Source organism: Falco rusticolus, chromosome 3 (assembly GCF_015220075.1).
Source record: "Falco rusticolus isolate bFalRus1 chromosome 3, bFalRus1.pri, whole genome shotgun sequence".
In the NCBI taxonomy this organism is placed as follows: Eukaryota; Metazoa; Chordata; class Aves; order Falconiformes; family Falconidae; genus Falco; species Falco rusticolus.
Genome location: NC_051189.1, coordinates 89,319,710 through 89,332,811, shown reverse-complemented (window position 1 = coordinate 89,332,811; position 13,102 = coordinate 89,319,710). Strand labels below are relative to the sequence as shown.

Below are 13,102 nucleotides of genomic sequence, written 5' to 3'. Positions count from 1 at the left end.
AATTTTGTGCAGTCAGATTGCAGGTAATTAACGTGAACTTTTTGTATGGGTCAGGACTATCCAGTAACCCACTGGGCTTCTGAAAGCCATGCAATGGAATGCTTATCAATTTTTTTGTTTGTTTGTTTTGAGTGTGTGTATGTGTTTAAAAGTGCATTTAAAATTTTCTGGATCTGGAGAACTGATTAGGAAGCACATTCCTTCACAGAGCCTGCAACCCTTCAGCAGGTGGATTCAGCACAACCTTAACCAGCTGGGGGCTGCAGTGGTTGCACTTAGTGCAGACATTTCATGTGGATCTAAACAGGCCTGAGGGTTTGATTGATTATATTTGCTTTTCTTATAGAAACATTGGCACCAGTCTCTTCCCTTGATGGATAAAGTGGACTAACCATACACAGAAATAGCCATTGCTCGATGTAGGACTTAGAGTCGAAGACAAATTATTTTCTAAAAGGACAGAGCCCTGTCAGTGGGTGCTGAGTGCATTCTTTCCTTTGATCCGTTTTTTCGTGATGAGGATAAAGAGTTTTGCTTACTGTGTGTGGGAAATGGAGCAGAGAGTTAGCTAGCAGGAGTGCTGAAAAGTGCATTTCCTCATTGTCTGTGTCTTTAAATGCACAGCAGGATGCTATTTTGCTTCTTAGCTGGCCTTTGGTAGAGGTAAAGTATTAATATGAAAGAGCAAAGAGGGAATATTAGTGTCCCAGAGTCATGGTGTGCATGATAGAGAGCCCTGTTGGAAAGTTTGCTAGCAGAAATCCAGGTAATGAGGTAGGAGCTGCTGTGTTCTCCTGCTGCTCCAGAAGAGCAGGAGCATCTTGACCTTCAAGTACAGACTGCCAGGTTCTTCACGCTCCTGCGCCCTTGAGCTGCAGGTTAAGAGCCAGAGATTAAGAGCTCCGAGGGACTGAGGAGGTCAGATGGCTTTTGTTACTTGTACTTGGGCTTGTGCTAAGGGTGTGCTCATGACCAGAGCATTAATAGGGCACTGTGAGATGTTTTAATATATTGTTAATTAGTTATCATGCAGGCTAATTGATTTCCTATCTATTAAATCTTCTGTTGATGGACTTTTGAAATCTGTAAAATGTTATAACAGCTATAAATAATTTAAGAAACCTTATAATTCCTCTATGAACCTATTCTTTAGAGTAAAGCAGGATTGATATTCATGTCCTGTATTTTTAAGTTACACGTATGATGGCAGCATCTTATGTCAGCACATGTAGTGGTTTAACCCCAACCAGCAACTAAGCACCACACAGCCGCTCTCTCACTCTCCCTACAGCAGGATGGGGGAGAGAACAGGAAAAGTGAGAAAACTCATGCGTTATGATAAACACAGTTTAATGGGACAGAAGAGGAAGATGATGATGATTATTATTAAATAAAATATAAATATATTTATACAAATACATACAGTTATTATTTTTATTATTATTATTATTGAGTTAGAATATACAGAAAAAGTGATGCACAATGCAGTTTCTCACCACTCACTGACCAACGCCCAGCCAGCTCCCGAGCAGCTTTCCCCCCAGTTCATACACTGAGCATGTGTGCTGGTTTTGGCTGGGATAAAGTTAATTTTCTTCATAGTGTCTAGTATGGGACTATGTTCTGGATTTGTCCTGGAAACAGTGTTGGTAACACAGGGGTGTTTTAGCTATTGCTGAGCAGGGCTTACACAGAGCCAAGGCCTTTTCTGCTCCTCACACCACCCAACCAGCGAGGAGGCTGGGGGTGCACAAGGAGTGGGCATGGGACACAGCCAAGACAGCTGTCCCCAACCAACCAAACGGATATTCCATACCATATGATGTCATGCTCAGCATATAAAGCTGGCGGAAGAAGAAGGAAGGGGGGGGGGGGTGTTTGGAGTGATGGTGTTTGTCTTCCCAAGTACCCATTACACGTGATGGAGCCCTGCCGTCCTGTGGATGGCTGAGCACCTGCCTGCCGATGGGAAGTGGTGAATGAATTCCTTGTTTTGCTTTGCTTGTGCATGTGGCCTTAGCTTTATCTATTAAATTGTCTTTATCTCAACTCATGTATTTTCTCACTTTTACTCTTCTTGATTCCCTCCCGTCCCACTGGGAGGGGGAGTGAGCTGTATGGAGCTTAGTTGCTGGCTGGGGTTAAACCATGACAGCGTGATGCGTGATGTCCTATGGTATGGGATATCCCTTTGGGCAATTTGGGTCAGCTGTCCTGGCTGTGTCCTCTTCCAACTTCTTGTGCCTCTACAGCTTTCTTACTGGCAGGGCCTGAAGAACTGAAAGTCCTTGACTCAGTATAAACTCTACTTAGCAACAACTAAAACATCACTGTGTTATCAATATTATTCTCACACTAAATCTAAACCATAACATCATACCAGCTACTATGAAGAAAATTAACTCCATCCCAGCCAAAACCCGGACTGCATGTCTACCATACTGGACAACTGAATAGAAAGGATCCCACGTGTTTCATAGTGGCTGCTTATTTTCCTTTCCAAGTTTTGGTCCTTGTCTTTGTGCAAATTATCACACTGCCTTTAAAGATGCTCTACAAGGTCTGTTGCAAACCCCTGTATAGCTATCGGAGCTGACTGGAGCACGGCCATTTGCTCAGTCTGGGAAGTACTGTGTTTGGGGCCACTAGACCATGGTGAGAACCAAAGTGTGTGTGCCAAATGCCAGGTGGTCCTTTCAGTGGAAGCTGGTGGGGTTCTCAGTGGCTTCCTAAGAATAACGTAAGCTCTTGGCCAATGTCATTTTGGTTTGATCAAGTTGTGGGTAGCCTCCTTTAACCTGGTGGTACCTGCAGGCATTTCTGGGGTTGTGCTCACTTATGCCTATTTGCGGCACTGAAGAATGGTTCCAGGGACTGTGGAAACCTGGGAGTGAAACATGTTCCCAAACCCTCTTTTTCCCAGTAAAGCTCTCTCTGTCTAAAAGGGCAAGGGCCATCCCATCATTTCCCTGGTTTTGGAGGGACCCTGTGGAGGACTTGCAGACCCTTTTGCCTGACTTGGAAGCTGTGTGGCTGGGTTGGCAGTGTAATTCTGGCAATTTTTGTGGCCTCAGTTTCTGGCACAATTGAGTATTCATGCACTGGTACTTCTCACCTCTAACAGAAGATGTCACCTGCTGAACACTGCAGGTGACTCCATGAGATGTCTTGGCAGGACCCTCAGGAAGCAAGCGCACTGTTGCTGCTCCACTGAAGCCAGGGCTGCAGAGGGTTCTGCAGTTGGAGTGCTGGGGAAACTAGTCACCTAGGACTTTTGTTTTTCTTTTTTTTCCCCACCAATTCACCTACAAATGTATCATCCAGTCCCACTGTTGCTGCTGGGAAGAGACTGCCAGGGCATTTAAAAAAAATGACATTTTCAAATGCTTCCCTCCCACTCCTTTACTTTTTATATTAGCCTCTTGGAAACTGGAAATTGAAATCTGTTTCCTCCCTCAGGTTTTCTTTTTCTTTTCTTTTTTTTTTTTTTTTCTTTTTTTCTTTTCTCTCTTCTATTGCTTGAGCATTTGTTGGCTGCTTTTTAAAGGCAGCCTGTAAGTTCATGAAATGAAACAAGCAAAGAAATAAGCTATACCATACTAAGGTGGGGAGGATGTTAATACATTTTGCAGAAAGGCTTTGCAGACTTCAGACACAGGCAGGAAAGCAAGGACACTGTAGGTAATATTAGCATGGACTGCATCCCATAAATACCTCTGTGCCACTCTAGCACAGATGTAGGTTGCCAATAAGGAGCTGGTGCCAGGCAATGAAGTTATAGACCCTATGTAATTCCATGCAAGTCTCAGTGCTGTGTGACGAAGATGTTTATAGCTGCTGGAGTGCCTCCTGTTTGATGCATCTTTCAGGAGGTTATTCACATAGGTCTGTCCTATGTCCTGGAGACTTCACTCACTTGCAGAACAATTAGAAGTCCCAGATGAAATGTGTCTCATTATGGCATATACGACATTACACCTCAGGACATGTTGTCATGAAGGCTGGATGTCAGAACACTGGTCCAACAAACAATGCTTTATTTCTTTCTGTGTCCTGTTAGTGCAGTGGGGTGTGATGTCATGCAGCCGTCTGGACGTGATGCTGACTCAGCCTGGGCTTCCTGGCACTGTGCCCCTGAAACCCATTGCCTCTCAGGATGGATCAGCACCACAAAGTGGGTGATGGGCCTGTCCGCCTGTCTTATTTCTGTTTCCATGTGCCTTTCCCTCCTGTCAAGGGATTTACTTTACGTATGAGATACTAAGAAAATCAATCCCTTCTTTTATAATAAAAACCTGACTCCAGGAATCCTGGTCAGTGTTGCTGTCTTTGGGGATTTCTTCACAAAATTCAAGCAATTTGTGTGTTTTCATTAAAAAAACCAGCCCCCTAAAAATGTAGCTCAGCTTTTCAATTATTTAGAGAGGCAAGGTTTTGCGGTATTAGCCTCAAAGTCGCCAGTGTTAGTGGCAAACTGTTGAAAACAAAATGCAATTTTTTTTTCTTAAAAGAAAAACATATTAAAATTAAGCAAAGAATGTTTAATAATTTGGGGATAGCTGATTTTTCTTTTCATGAATGCTTGTAACTAATATAACTGTTCACCCCTGCAAAAGTAAGCACAGGGCTACAGCAACATTAACTGGCCTCCATGTCTCCTAATTCCAGTACGATTTACCCTTCAGCTAGATACTTGCTATTAATGACACTAAAAATGTAAAACAATGATTTTTTTTTTGTTGTTGTTGTTGTTGTGCAACTTTTAGCTGCCTTATTGAACACTTAGCAGAGAAGGGCTGGAAATGTTCAAATTAGCAAGCACGGGTATAAGAAAAGGGGGCCTTTTTTCTCTCGGCCCATGGCTTTGCATGACTCTGTAACCTCCTCATCCGCATCAGAAATTCCAACATGAAGGAGTTGCTGCAGCCGTTGCTTTCTGTTCATCCTCAGATCTTTGTTCAGGCATTTCTAACATGGTCCTTACTTCACTGTCTGTCCCTTTTCCTCTTCAGCTAAAAGGATGTGAAGTAGGATCAATGCTTTCTTATTATTGTTGTCCTGTCCTCATGTTCTGAATGTGCTCTTTGCAGGGATAAACTGAACATCCGCACAGCTGAATAACTCCAGCTTCTCTCCTCTGATTCCCAGCCCTTTTAAATAGTGCTTTCTGTCCAGTGTGCCCCAGATCTCAGGAGCACGCAGCAGCTTCCCTCCTGCTTCCTGCTGGGCTTGGATCAGCACACCCCCAGCCCTGAGACACTACACCCTCCCTTTTCGTGTGAGGTGCACTGCCCCTTAACACGAGCCCACCCGCACGTTCAGCGGTGCAGCCTCATACTTGGCTGACCCACCCATGGGCCTGCACGGAGCAACAGGGGGAGGCTGGCTGCACCTCATGACGGTCTGGGTTACGTGCAACCTCTATGGGTTTTTGGTTCACAATCAGATGGATTTTGACCCCCTCTAATGTTAGTGTTTCTAGATGGAGCCCACTGCTCCCAGCACAAGCCTCGGGATTTAATTACCCTTTGCCAGGGCTATCGTGAAGTCACAGTGGTTATTATTCACTGTGAACTCTGTCTTGCCCATGCTCTGTGCAACATGACCCCTTTCTCAGTCATGCTGGAAGCAGCTCAGCACTGTGGGAAATCCTGAGCACAGTTAAAACAAACAAATGAGCCCTGAAGGCAGTAGCTTCCAGCCACAAGACTTCAGTTACAAAGTCAGCTCATCTAAACACCTTAAAAATGTCACCAGAAACACTGCTGCAGTGTGTCAGCCCTGGTTGCTTGTTGCAAGGAAAGCAAAGCTTTTGCTGTTTTCAGAGTGGTGTCTGTTGGAGCCATTGTAGGGTCAGAGTGGATTTCATTAGCTACGTGGAGCATCAGGAAAGTCAAAAGGAATGAGAAGAGGCTGGAAGCCGACACGTGCAACGGTGCAGTTGGCTTGCAAGAAGTTGTGTTAGAGCCCAACCATACTGCAGCTCCTGATCCCTCGCCTCATTTCCAGCAAAAAGAGACACTCCAGCTTTTATAACATATTGATTAGCAGGAAAAATAATGTGTGTGGTGAAGCTGTCCATAGCCTTTCTCTGTGAAACTTTCCAGCCAAAACTAGGTCAGGTTTAAAAGCCTAACGTGTGCACCGAAGCACAAAGGCAGTGAGAGAGATGACTTGTTCCCAGTAATGATATTTTAAACAAAAGGAAAGAGCTGGCATTCTGTTTGTTTAATGGCTGCAAGCTGACCGGATATTTCACTACAGCTGTGTTTTGCTTTTAAACACTACCACAGTATTTACTTGCAGAGACAGGGCAATGAGTTGCAGGCAGAGGCTGGCAGGGAGGATGCTACAGCAAAGGTAGCTAAATAGCGTAATTTTCCTTGTTATAATTCTGATACATTGCAGTAGCCATTATCCACACACAAGGTGAGAGATGTTCTGCAGATGTTACAGGCAGAGTAGCTAAGGTGGAGGAGACCATTACCTCTGTTTTGTGGACAGGGATATCAGAGATACTAATAGAATAAATGACTTGCTATGGGTCTGAAAAAACTCTTTGCCACACCTGTGTACAAGACCAGTGTTCTTCCATCTTGTCTTCCATACAAACATCTTTTATTTAAAAGAGAGACTGGCCAACGTTTTTTTTTTTTTTTTGCCACATATCAGTTTGAGCAGCAGAGTGGTGGTAACTGTTGCTGACAGCAGGTATATCCACTGGCAGTGGCAGGTCTCATGTCCTTTCTGGGCTGTGTACCCTTGTGAAGCAGCATGTGCTGCACTATGGGGACCCAACCTGGCAATTTCGGTTCCTCTGAGATTTTACTTTTCACTAGAGTCTCTTGCAGTAATGTCTCAGTGAAACCTCTCTTCATCCCTGCCAGAGATGTGCAGTCAGAAGTCAGGATGCCCTCAGGGGTCCCCTGGGCACCTCTGGCCCATGTGAGCACCTGTGTGGCCAGCAGCTGATGGCCTGGGTAGAGAGAAACATTCCTCTAGTGGCCAACTCTACTCCTTAGAAGGGTGTCTATGGTAATATAGGTTTCTTGCTGGGGAATCCTCCTCTGCCTCTGTAGAAAAAGCTTAGACGTTTAATTTTTAGATCTGTTCTACATTTTTCCTGGGAAAATGTGATCTGCTGTATTATTGGTCTCAAATCCTGCTGGGCTGCACCAGGACACTCTGCTGATTGTCTTTAGCAATAGTATTAGCATATCCTACTCTCTAGGGGCTACCAATAATAATCACCATACACACCAGGGATGCTGTGCTGCTTCGGTAATTCATATTTACCGTGTGCTTTGATGGTTTTGGAAAGGAGGTCTGACAAAGAAGGAAAATATTGTGACTGCAGCTGATAATGTGAGAAAAGGGGAATAGATTAGAATCTGGCTTGCTACAGCATTTTGCTCAAGTCTATTCTAGATAGGCTTTAAGGAACCTGCATCACTACAGTCTCTGAGTGCCTTCCAGTAGTGCGTTAAGAGATCTTACCAACATCTGCTACTTCTGAGTCACCCTTCTTTTCTTCTTCTCCCAGAGCTAGAAGGATATGTGATTTTTTAGAAGAAATGTGCAGCTCTATATCCTATCTAGCATGTGCCTGGGGCCCTAAAATGCTCTAGCAGTCTGCTTAAATAAATACTAAAACTCTTCACATCGTTATGCTACTTTAGAGTGAGTAGCAAAGATTGTTATCCCTGTGGTATGCTAGGTGGAAAGCCACTGCACAGAAAGACTGTGAAAATTCATCATACATATAGCATCAACATCAGAGTCAAAACCAGACTGCAAGTCTTGTAGTGCTTTGGTGTTGCTTGTGTTGTCAGTATCTTATAAAATGGTCAGAGTTCTCACTGCAAGTAATGTTTCTAAAAAGCTAACATCATCTCTAATTTCTACAAATTACACATAATTTCTGTTGTGGTTGTTCACTAACAATTCAGGAAAAAACTTTACGGTAAACTCTGGATGATAAGATTTAATAAGTGCTTTCATACGTTTTTATCCTACTCATCTGTTTTGAGTGGTAAATGCAACATGGACTTTTCATTTCTTTAGTGGTTGGACAGCTGGCTGAATGGTAATTGAGAGTTTCAAATAAGCAGGAATCATGAAATGAAGTTTTCTTGGATTAGTAGCAGAGATAATTTTCTGTTCTGGGACTATATTTCTCTTTTAACCCATAGACATGTTTATATTATCAGTAAAAAATAACTTTGCACCTGATCTATAGCTCAAAGTTCTACTGCCCACCTGCCCCCTATGCCATAGGCATAAGTTATGAAGTCATAAGAGGAAATCTGCTTCGATCAACAGACTGTTGGGACAGGTTACCATTTCTACATTAATTTTCTCTGAAATGTTTGTAAATTTTTTAAACTGTGCTTGCTTTTATTTGTCTGTAAAAAACCCCATGACTATTCCATATCAGATAGGACTGCCTTACTTAACTGAGGCTTGCAAGACACTTTGCAATCATCTCAGGACAAGAGCACAGAGTCTATAGGCAGAACATGCATGTTTTTCCTTACTTGTAGTGGACATCGTAAAAGTAAGACCATGGTCAGTAGGTGGAAGATAGAGGCTGTTGGAAGTATGTACATCAAATATTTAATTTTCTTGTTGAAAATGTGGCTCCAAGCTGAAAGTAAACAGTTTTCTAAATCAGAGAGATGCTCCAAGGTTGAAAGATGTCATATGCAGGCTGGGGAGTGTGTTTTAATGGTAAGTTTCTCTTACCATTAAAAAGACACTGTTTTCTACCTTTTCCATCCATGATACCTGTGATCTTACAGAATATTTGGTTGAGGTCTTTCAAAAAGATATGTCCTTTCCGGACAGGTTGTCTCTCCTTGAATGCTCCAGGAAGCATCCATGTAAAAAGAAAAACAAATAAGCCTAAACAACCCACCCTGTGATAGCACTACTGCTTAGGAGAAGAGCAGCTTTTCTCCTCTGAGCTTGGGAACACTTCTCTAAGTTTGCAAGGATACGTGTTATGCCTCAGGAAGGCAACATGAAGGTATGAAGCTGTAAAAATTCTCCTCTTCTGAACTACATCCCAGGCTATCCAGGGGCAAATACCCCTACACCTGAAGGGAAAAGGAGATTCTTGTGTTTCCTAATTACTCCCTCGTAACTGATTTGAATGATGACCAGGTTAAGGCAATTTGGGGCACTCAGAGACCCACTGGGGATGAGCAGTCGCTCTGATGCTCTGCAATGATCATGGCACTGAACTCTCTTCCCATTGTAAAGGGGAATAAGAGGTGCAGAGAGGTTCTCCTGTACCTTTAAGAGTGGAAGCAAGAAGAGTGAGAGCAAGAGGGAGGACAGGTTCCCTTGGTCATGGGTTATCTTCAGTACTGGTTTCAAAAGGATCTCTCTTTCCCTTCCTTTGTCCTTCCCCCATGGGAGGGGTGTGCTGAAGGACTGGTGTCAGGGAGCCCAAGAACGTTCAGCTGTGCTGGGAGGAACAGAGCACTCCCCACTGCTCCAGGTTCTCTGCACTCTCCAAACAGAATCCAAATGACATTTTCCAGATTTTTCTTTTTCTAGACACGGTGGAAAAGGCAAAATCTCCTATTTGGTACCCATTGTGGTACTCTGGTGCTGAGTAGGATCACATTGTACTCTGTCGTCTTACCCAGATTTTCTTGGCAGGTTGACTGCCCAGAAATAATAAGCCTATAAATAGGGTTTCAACTTCCCAAGTCTTATGATGAGTCTGGGAATATTCACCCTTCCCACAAACCAGGAACAAAATCTAACCCCACATTATGACAGATGCTGTCCTTTTTTTTTTTTTTTTTTTGGTGTTATATGGCATGGCAAGCACTTCTGCCTCTAGTATTAAATATTACAGCTCATGCACCTTTGAGAAAAAAATTACAGAATCAGTCAATGTGGGACTGGCCTATAATAAGATGCTAGTTTGAAAATTCATATCACCCAAGAGGACCATTCCTTAATGGTAAGCTTAATTACAAATGAGGTCTGAAAATGGTATTCAGACAGTGTACTGTCTTCTATATCAGCTCTTAAAAAAGTCACATGGTTTTTAAAAGTAATTGTAAAGTGACTCTCTTCCATCTCTTCCACCATATTACCCTAATGTCTCTTGGGAAATGCAGCATTGCACTGCTGCTTCTGCTCAAAGCCAGTGATGCAGGTGGCCTGATTTACCACCTCTAAGGCCAATAGTAAAATATCTTGCATGTCAGTGGGGGGCAGGATCTTTAGAAGGTTGATATAGGAAAGCAAAACTGAAGATCTCTCCCTAAACCTTGGTTTGGCAGTGATACTCCTCAGCCCCTATTGCTTTCCTTGGATCATAGCTCTGACTCCATGCCAGGTTCGCTGCCTATTTTCCTCTGCCTGCTTAGAGAGGATGCACTGATACAGATTATTACTACATTACAGTCCAAAAGAGAGGCAAATCAGTGACCTCTATGCATGAGAACAAATCCCTTGGGTGATACAGCTGTTCTGTAGCTGTGTCTGTCTCAGAGCACTCTAGTGGCATATGCATTGCCCTAAGAGAGACAGGGCCCTACTGAGTGAAAGGCAGCTCCTCCTCTTCTGGGTGCCACAGATCTCAGCAGGCATAAATTAGGATGTCTCAGACAGACCCACTCCCTGTTTACGCCAGCTGCATGTGAAGAGAATACATTAAGGCTGATTTCTTGAGCAGGGTGCAATGGGCTGCCTCACATCCTGACAGACAGAAAGAGGGAGAGCAGCAACATATTTAGCTTGCAACAGTATGGATTTCCTCACAGGCCATCCTCTCTTGTTATTGAACCCATCATCTCTCCTGGGGAGCAGCAGCCTCTCCTGGGTTTGGTCTAACTGGTAGTTAAGCTAGCATAAACCAAAGTGATCACATCTGACAGCACCTTAGTAATAAGACCATGGCAGCACAAAGGCAGAAGCAAATTAATCTCCTCAACTGTGATTTTATACAGGTCAGAAATTTTCTTAAGTCTATCAGGCACCATTTGTGCCTCTTTTATGTGCCTCATTTCTCTTGTTCATGGCCGGGACAGGTAAGATGCGGTGCATATGTAGGGCAGACCTCTGGGACCCGCCTGTCCCTCCAGTTTGATGGTTCCTGGGAGCTGTGGTCAGGCAGCAGGCAGTGAAGCAGGTTCTAGTTTGTGCTATATGACAGTTGCACCAAGCAAAACCCAGGCACAGGCTAGTAAATCATATTTCAAGGTGTCCAAATATAACTTTTGGGTCCCCCAAGGATCTGTGTCACTATTGGTCTTGATGAACTATCTAAAAGGGGATTGTAGGCAGCAAATACGATGGTGGCATAAAATGATTAAGAGCAATAAAAGCTGGAGGAGAAATGACAAAATCAAGAGGGACCTAATAAAGCTGGATAAATGTGCAATGCAGCAGCAAATGAGATGCAGTGTTGCAGGAAACTTTATGCCAGAAATAATTATGTTAACTCTTCTTATGCATTCTTGAGTTCTGCATTTTGCTCTGAAGAGATCTGGACGCTTGACAGACAGCTTAAAGAATGCTGCAACTCAGAGCCTAGATGTGCTGACCAGTGCAGTATAAGAGCTGGCAGGTCATGCAATCTACCTAGACAAGAGATGGGTGGTAGGAAGTGAAAAGGAAAATGTCAGAGACTGTAGCGTTTGCCTGTGGTCACTCATAAAACCAAATGTAGAGCAGAGGGCTTAAGAATGTCATGCCCAGGGTCAGACTCCAAACCGCACGGATAAATCCCCAGAGGCCAGGCCGTTAACTGGGAGCGAAGCACCTCCAGAGGGCCATAGCATCATACAGATGGCCAGGACAGGTGGAATGGATCACTCTTTGTCTAGCTCTGTTAGTTAGACAGAGAGCTTAGATGAGTTGCTTAGGCCATATGCTCAATCTTTAAGTGTCTGGAATTAGTAAAATGACTTACACCCTCTGTTATTTTTCCCTCTGTACCATTTATTTTCAGCCACAGCTGAGACCAGGGGACTGTTCCTGGATGGTAAGTTGTTTTGTTTTTTCCTGAGAACTGGCAGCTGTGGAAAAAAATGTCATCAGAGGAACAAAATGAAATGACTAGTGATAAAAGCTCTATGCACTCAGACTGGCCTTGGTGCACAGGGGGACTGGGGACACTGGTTATGGGGGGGGGGGGGGCATATGGGATCTTGTCCTGGCCCTTTGACATTCCTGCCATTACGCCAGGGCAGGGGGTAGACTGTGGGTCCCACACAGGACTGGGGCTGTCACCTGGAGCTGTCTGCTGGTGTGGCGAAGCCCAGTCCCTCCACCACGGCAGGCTGAGCTCCCTGGCTGTAAACCACTAGCAGGTTTTATGTAGTGCTGCAAACGTTCATGCATGATGCCAGGCCTGACCTTGAGGAGCCCCAGGGCAGGAGACTGGGGACCTGCGTGATCAGCATGTTTGTTTCACTGCCAGCCTGTGGCACCACACATTTCCTTTGGGTTTAGAGTCTTCTCCCCTGTTCTACTCTGGGCCATGCCTGCTGAGCCCTGATGTATCCACAAGTGGATCTTTTTGTATCTCATCAGTAAAACAGAGCACTCTTCAGTTTTGTTTGTGGGAGGGTGATAGATGCAAGTGTTGGTTGTTTGCACAGAGATTTCACAGGCTGCAAAAACACTGTCACCTGTTCCATAAAACAGAAAAAAAAAACAAACCAACCCAGGCTGCCAAGTGCCTACTAAACACCAGCTGGTAAGTGCCACAGCATCAACCTGCACAGCTATTGACTGTGCTCACAAGCTGAGGCAAACCTGAGGATAATCAGGCAGCCTAACAGTGACACGCAGCTTAGGAAGGTGGCTCAGAGCCTGCTCTCCCTGCAGGCTCCTCTGTGGCGCGAGTGCAAGCACCTAACAAAAGTGCTGATGGTTCTTCCCCACCTGGAGATCATAACCTAGGAAGCTGGTCGCAGCTGCTGCATAGCCTGTCTTGCAGAGGCCGCTGCTGGAGGCTTCTGTGGAGTAAAACCAGACCTTGGAGCAGCTTATCACGGAAAAACCCTCAGTAAATGCTGTAGTTACCTTCAGGTTGAAGGCAATATGATGCTGGACTGAATTTCTCCCCCCC

The 13,102-nt window shown here is 44.3% G+C and overlaps 1 long non-coding RNA gene across 2 annotated transcripts in view; it reads left to right on the top strand.

The window, feature by feature from the left end:
- LOC119144865 overlaps positions 1 to 13,102 on the top strand; it is a 74,312-nt gene that overhangs the window by 37,197 nt on the left and 24,013 nt on the right. For both annotated transcript variants that reach the window (XR_005103236.1, XR_005103235.1), the window contains one exon: positions 11,978 to 12,010. This is a non-coding gene — a long non-coding RNA (uncharacterized LOC119144865). The remainder of the gene's footprint in view (positions 1 to 11,977; positions 12,011 to 13,102) is intronic.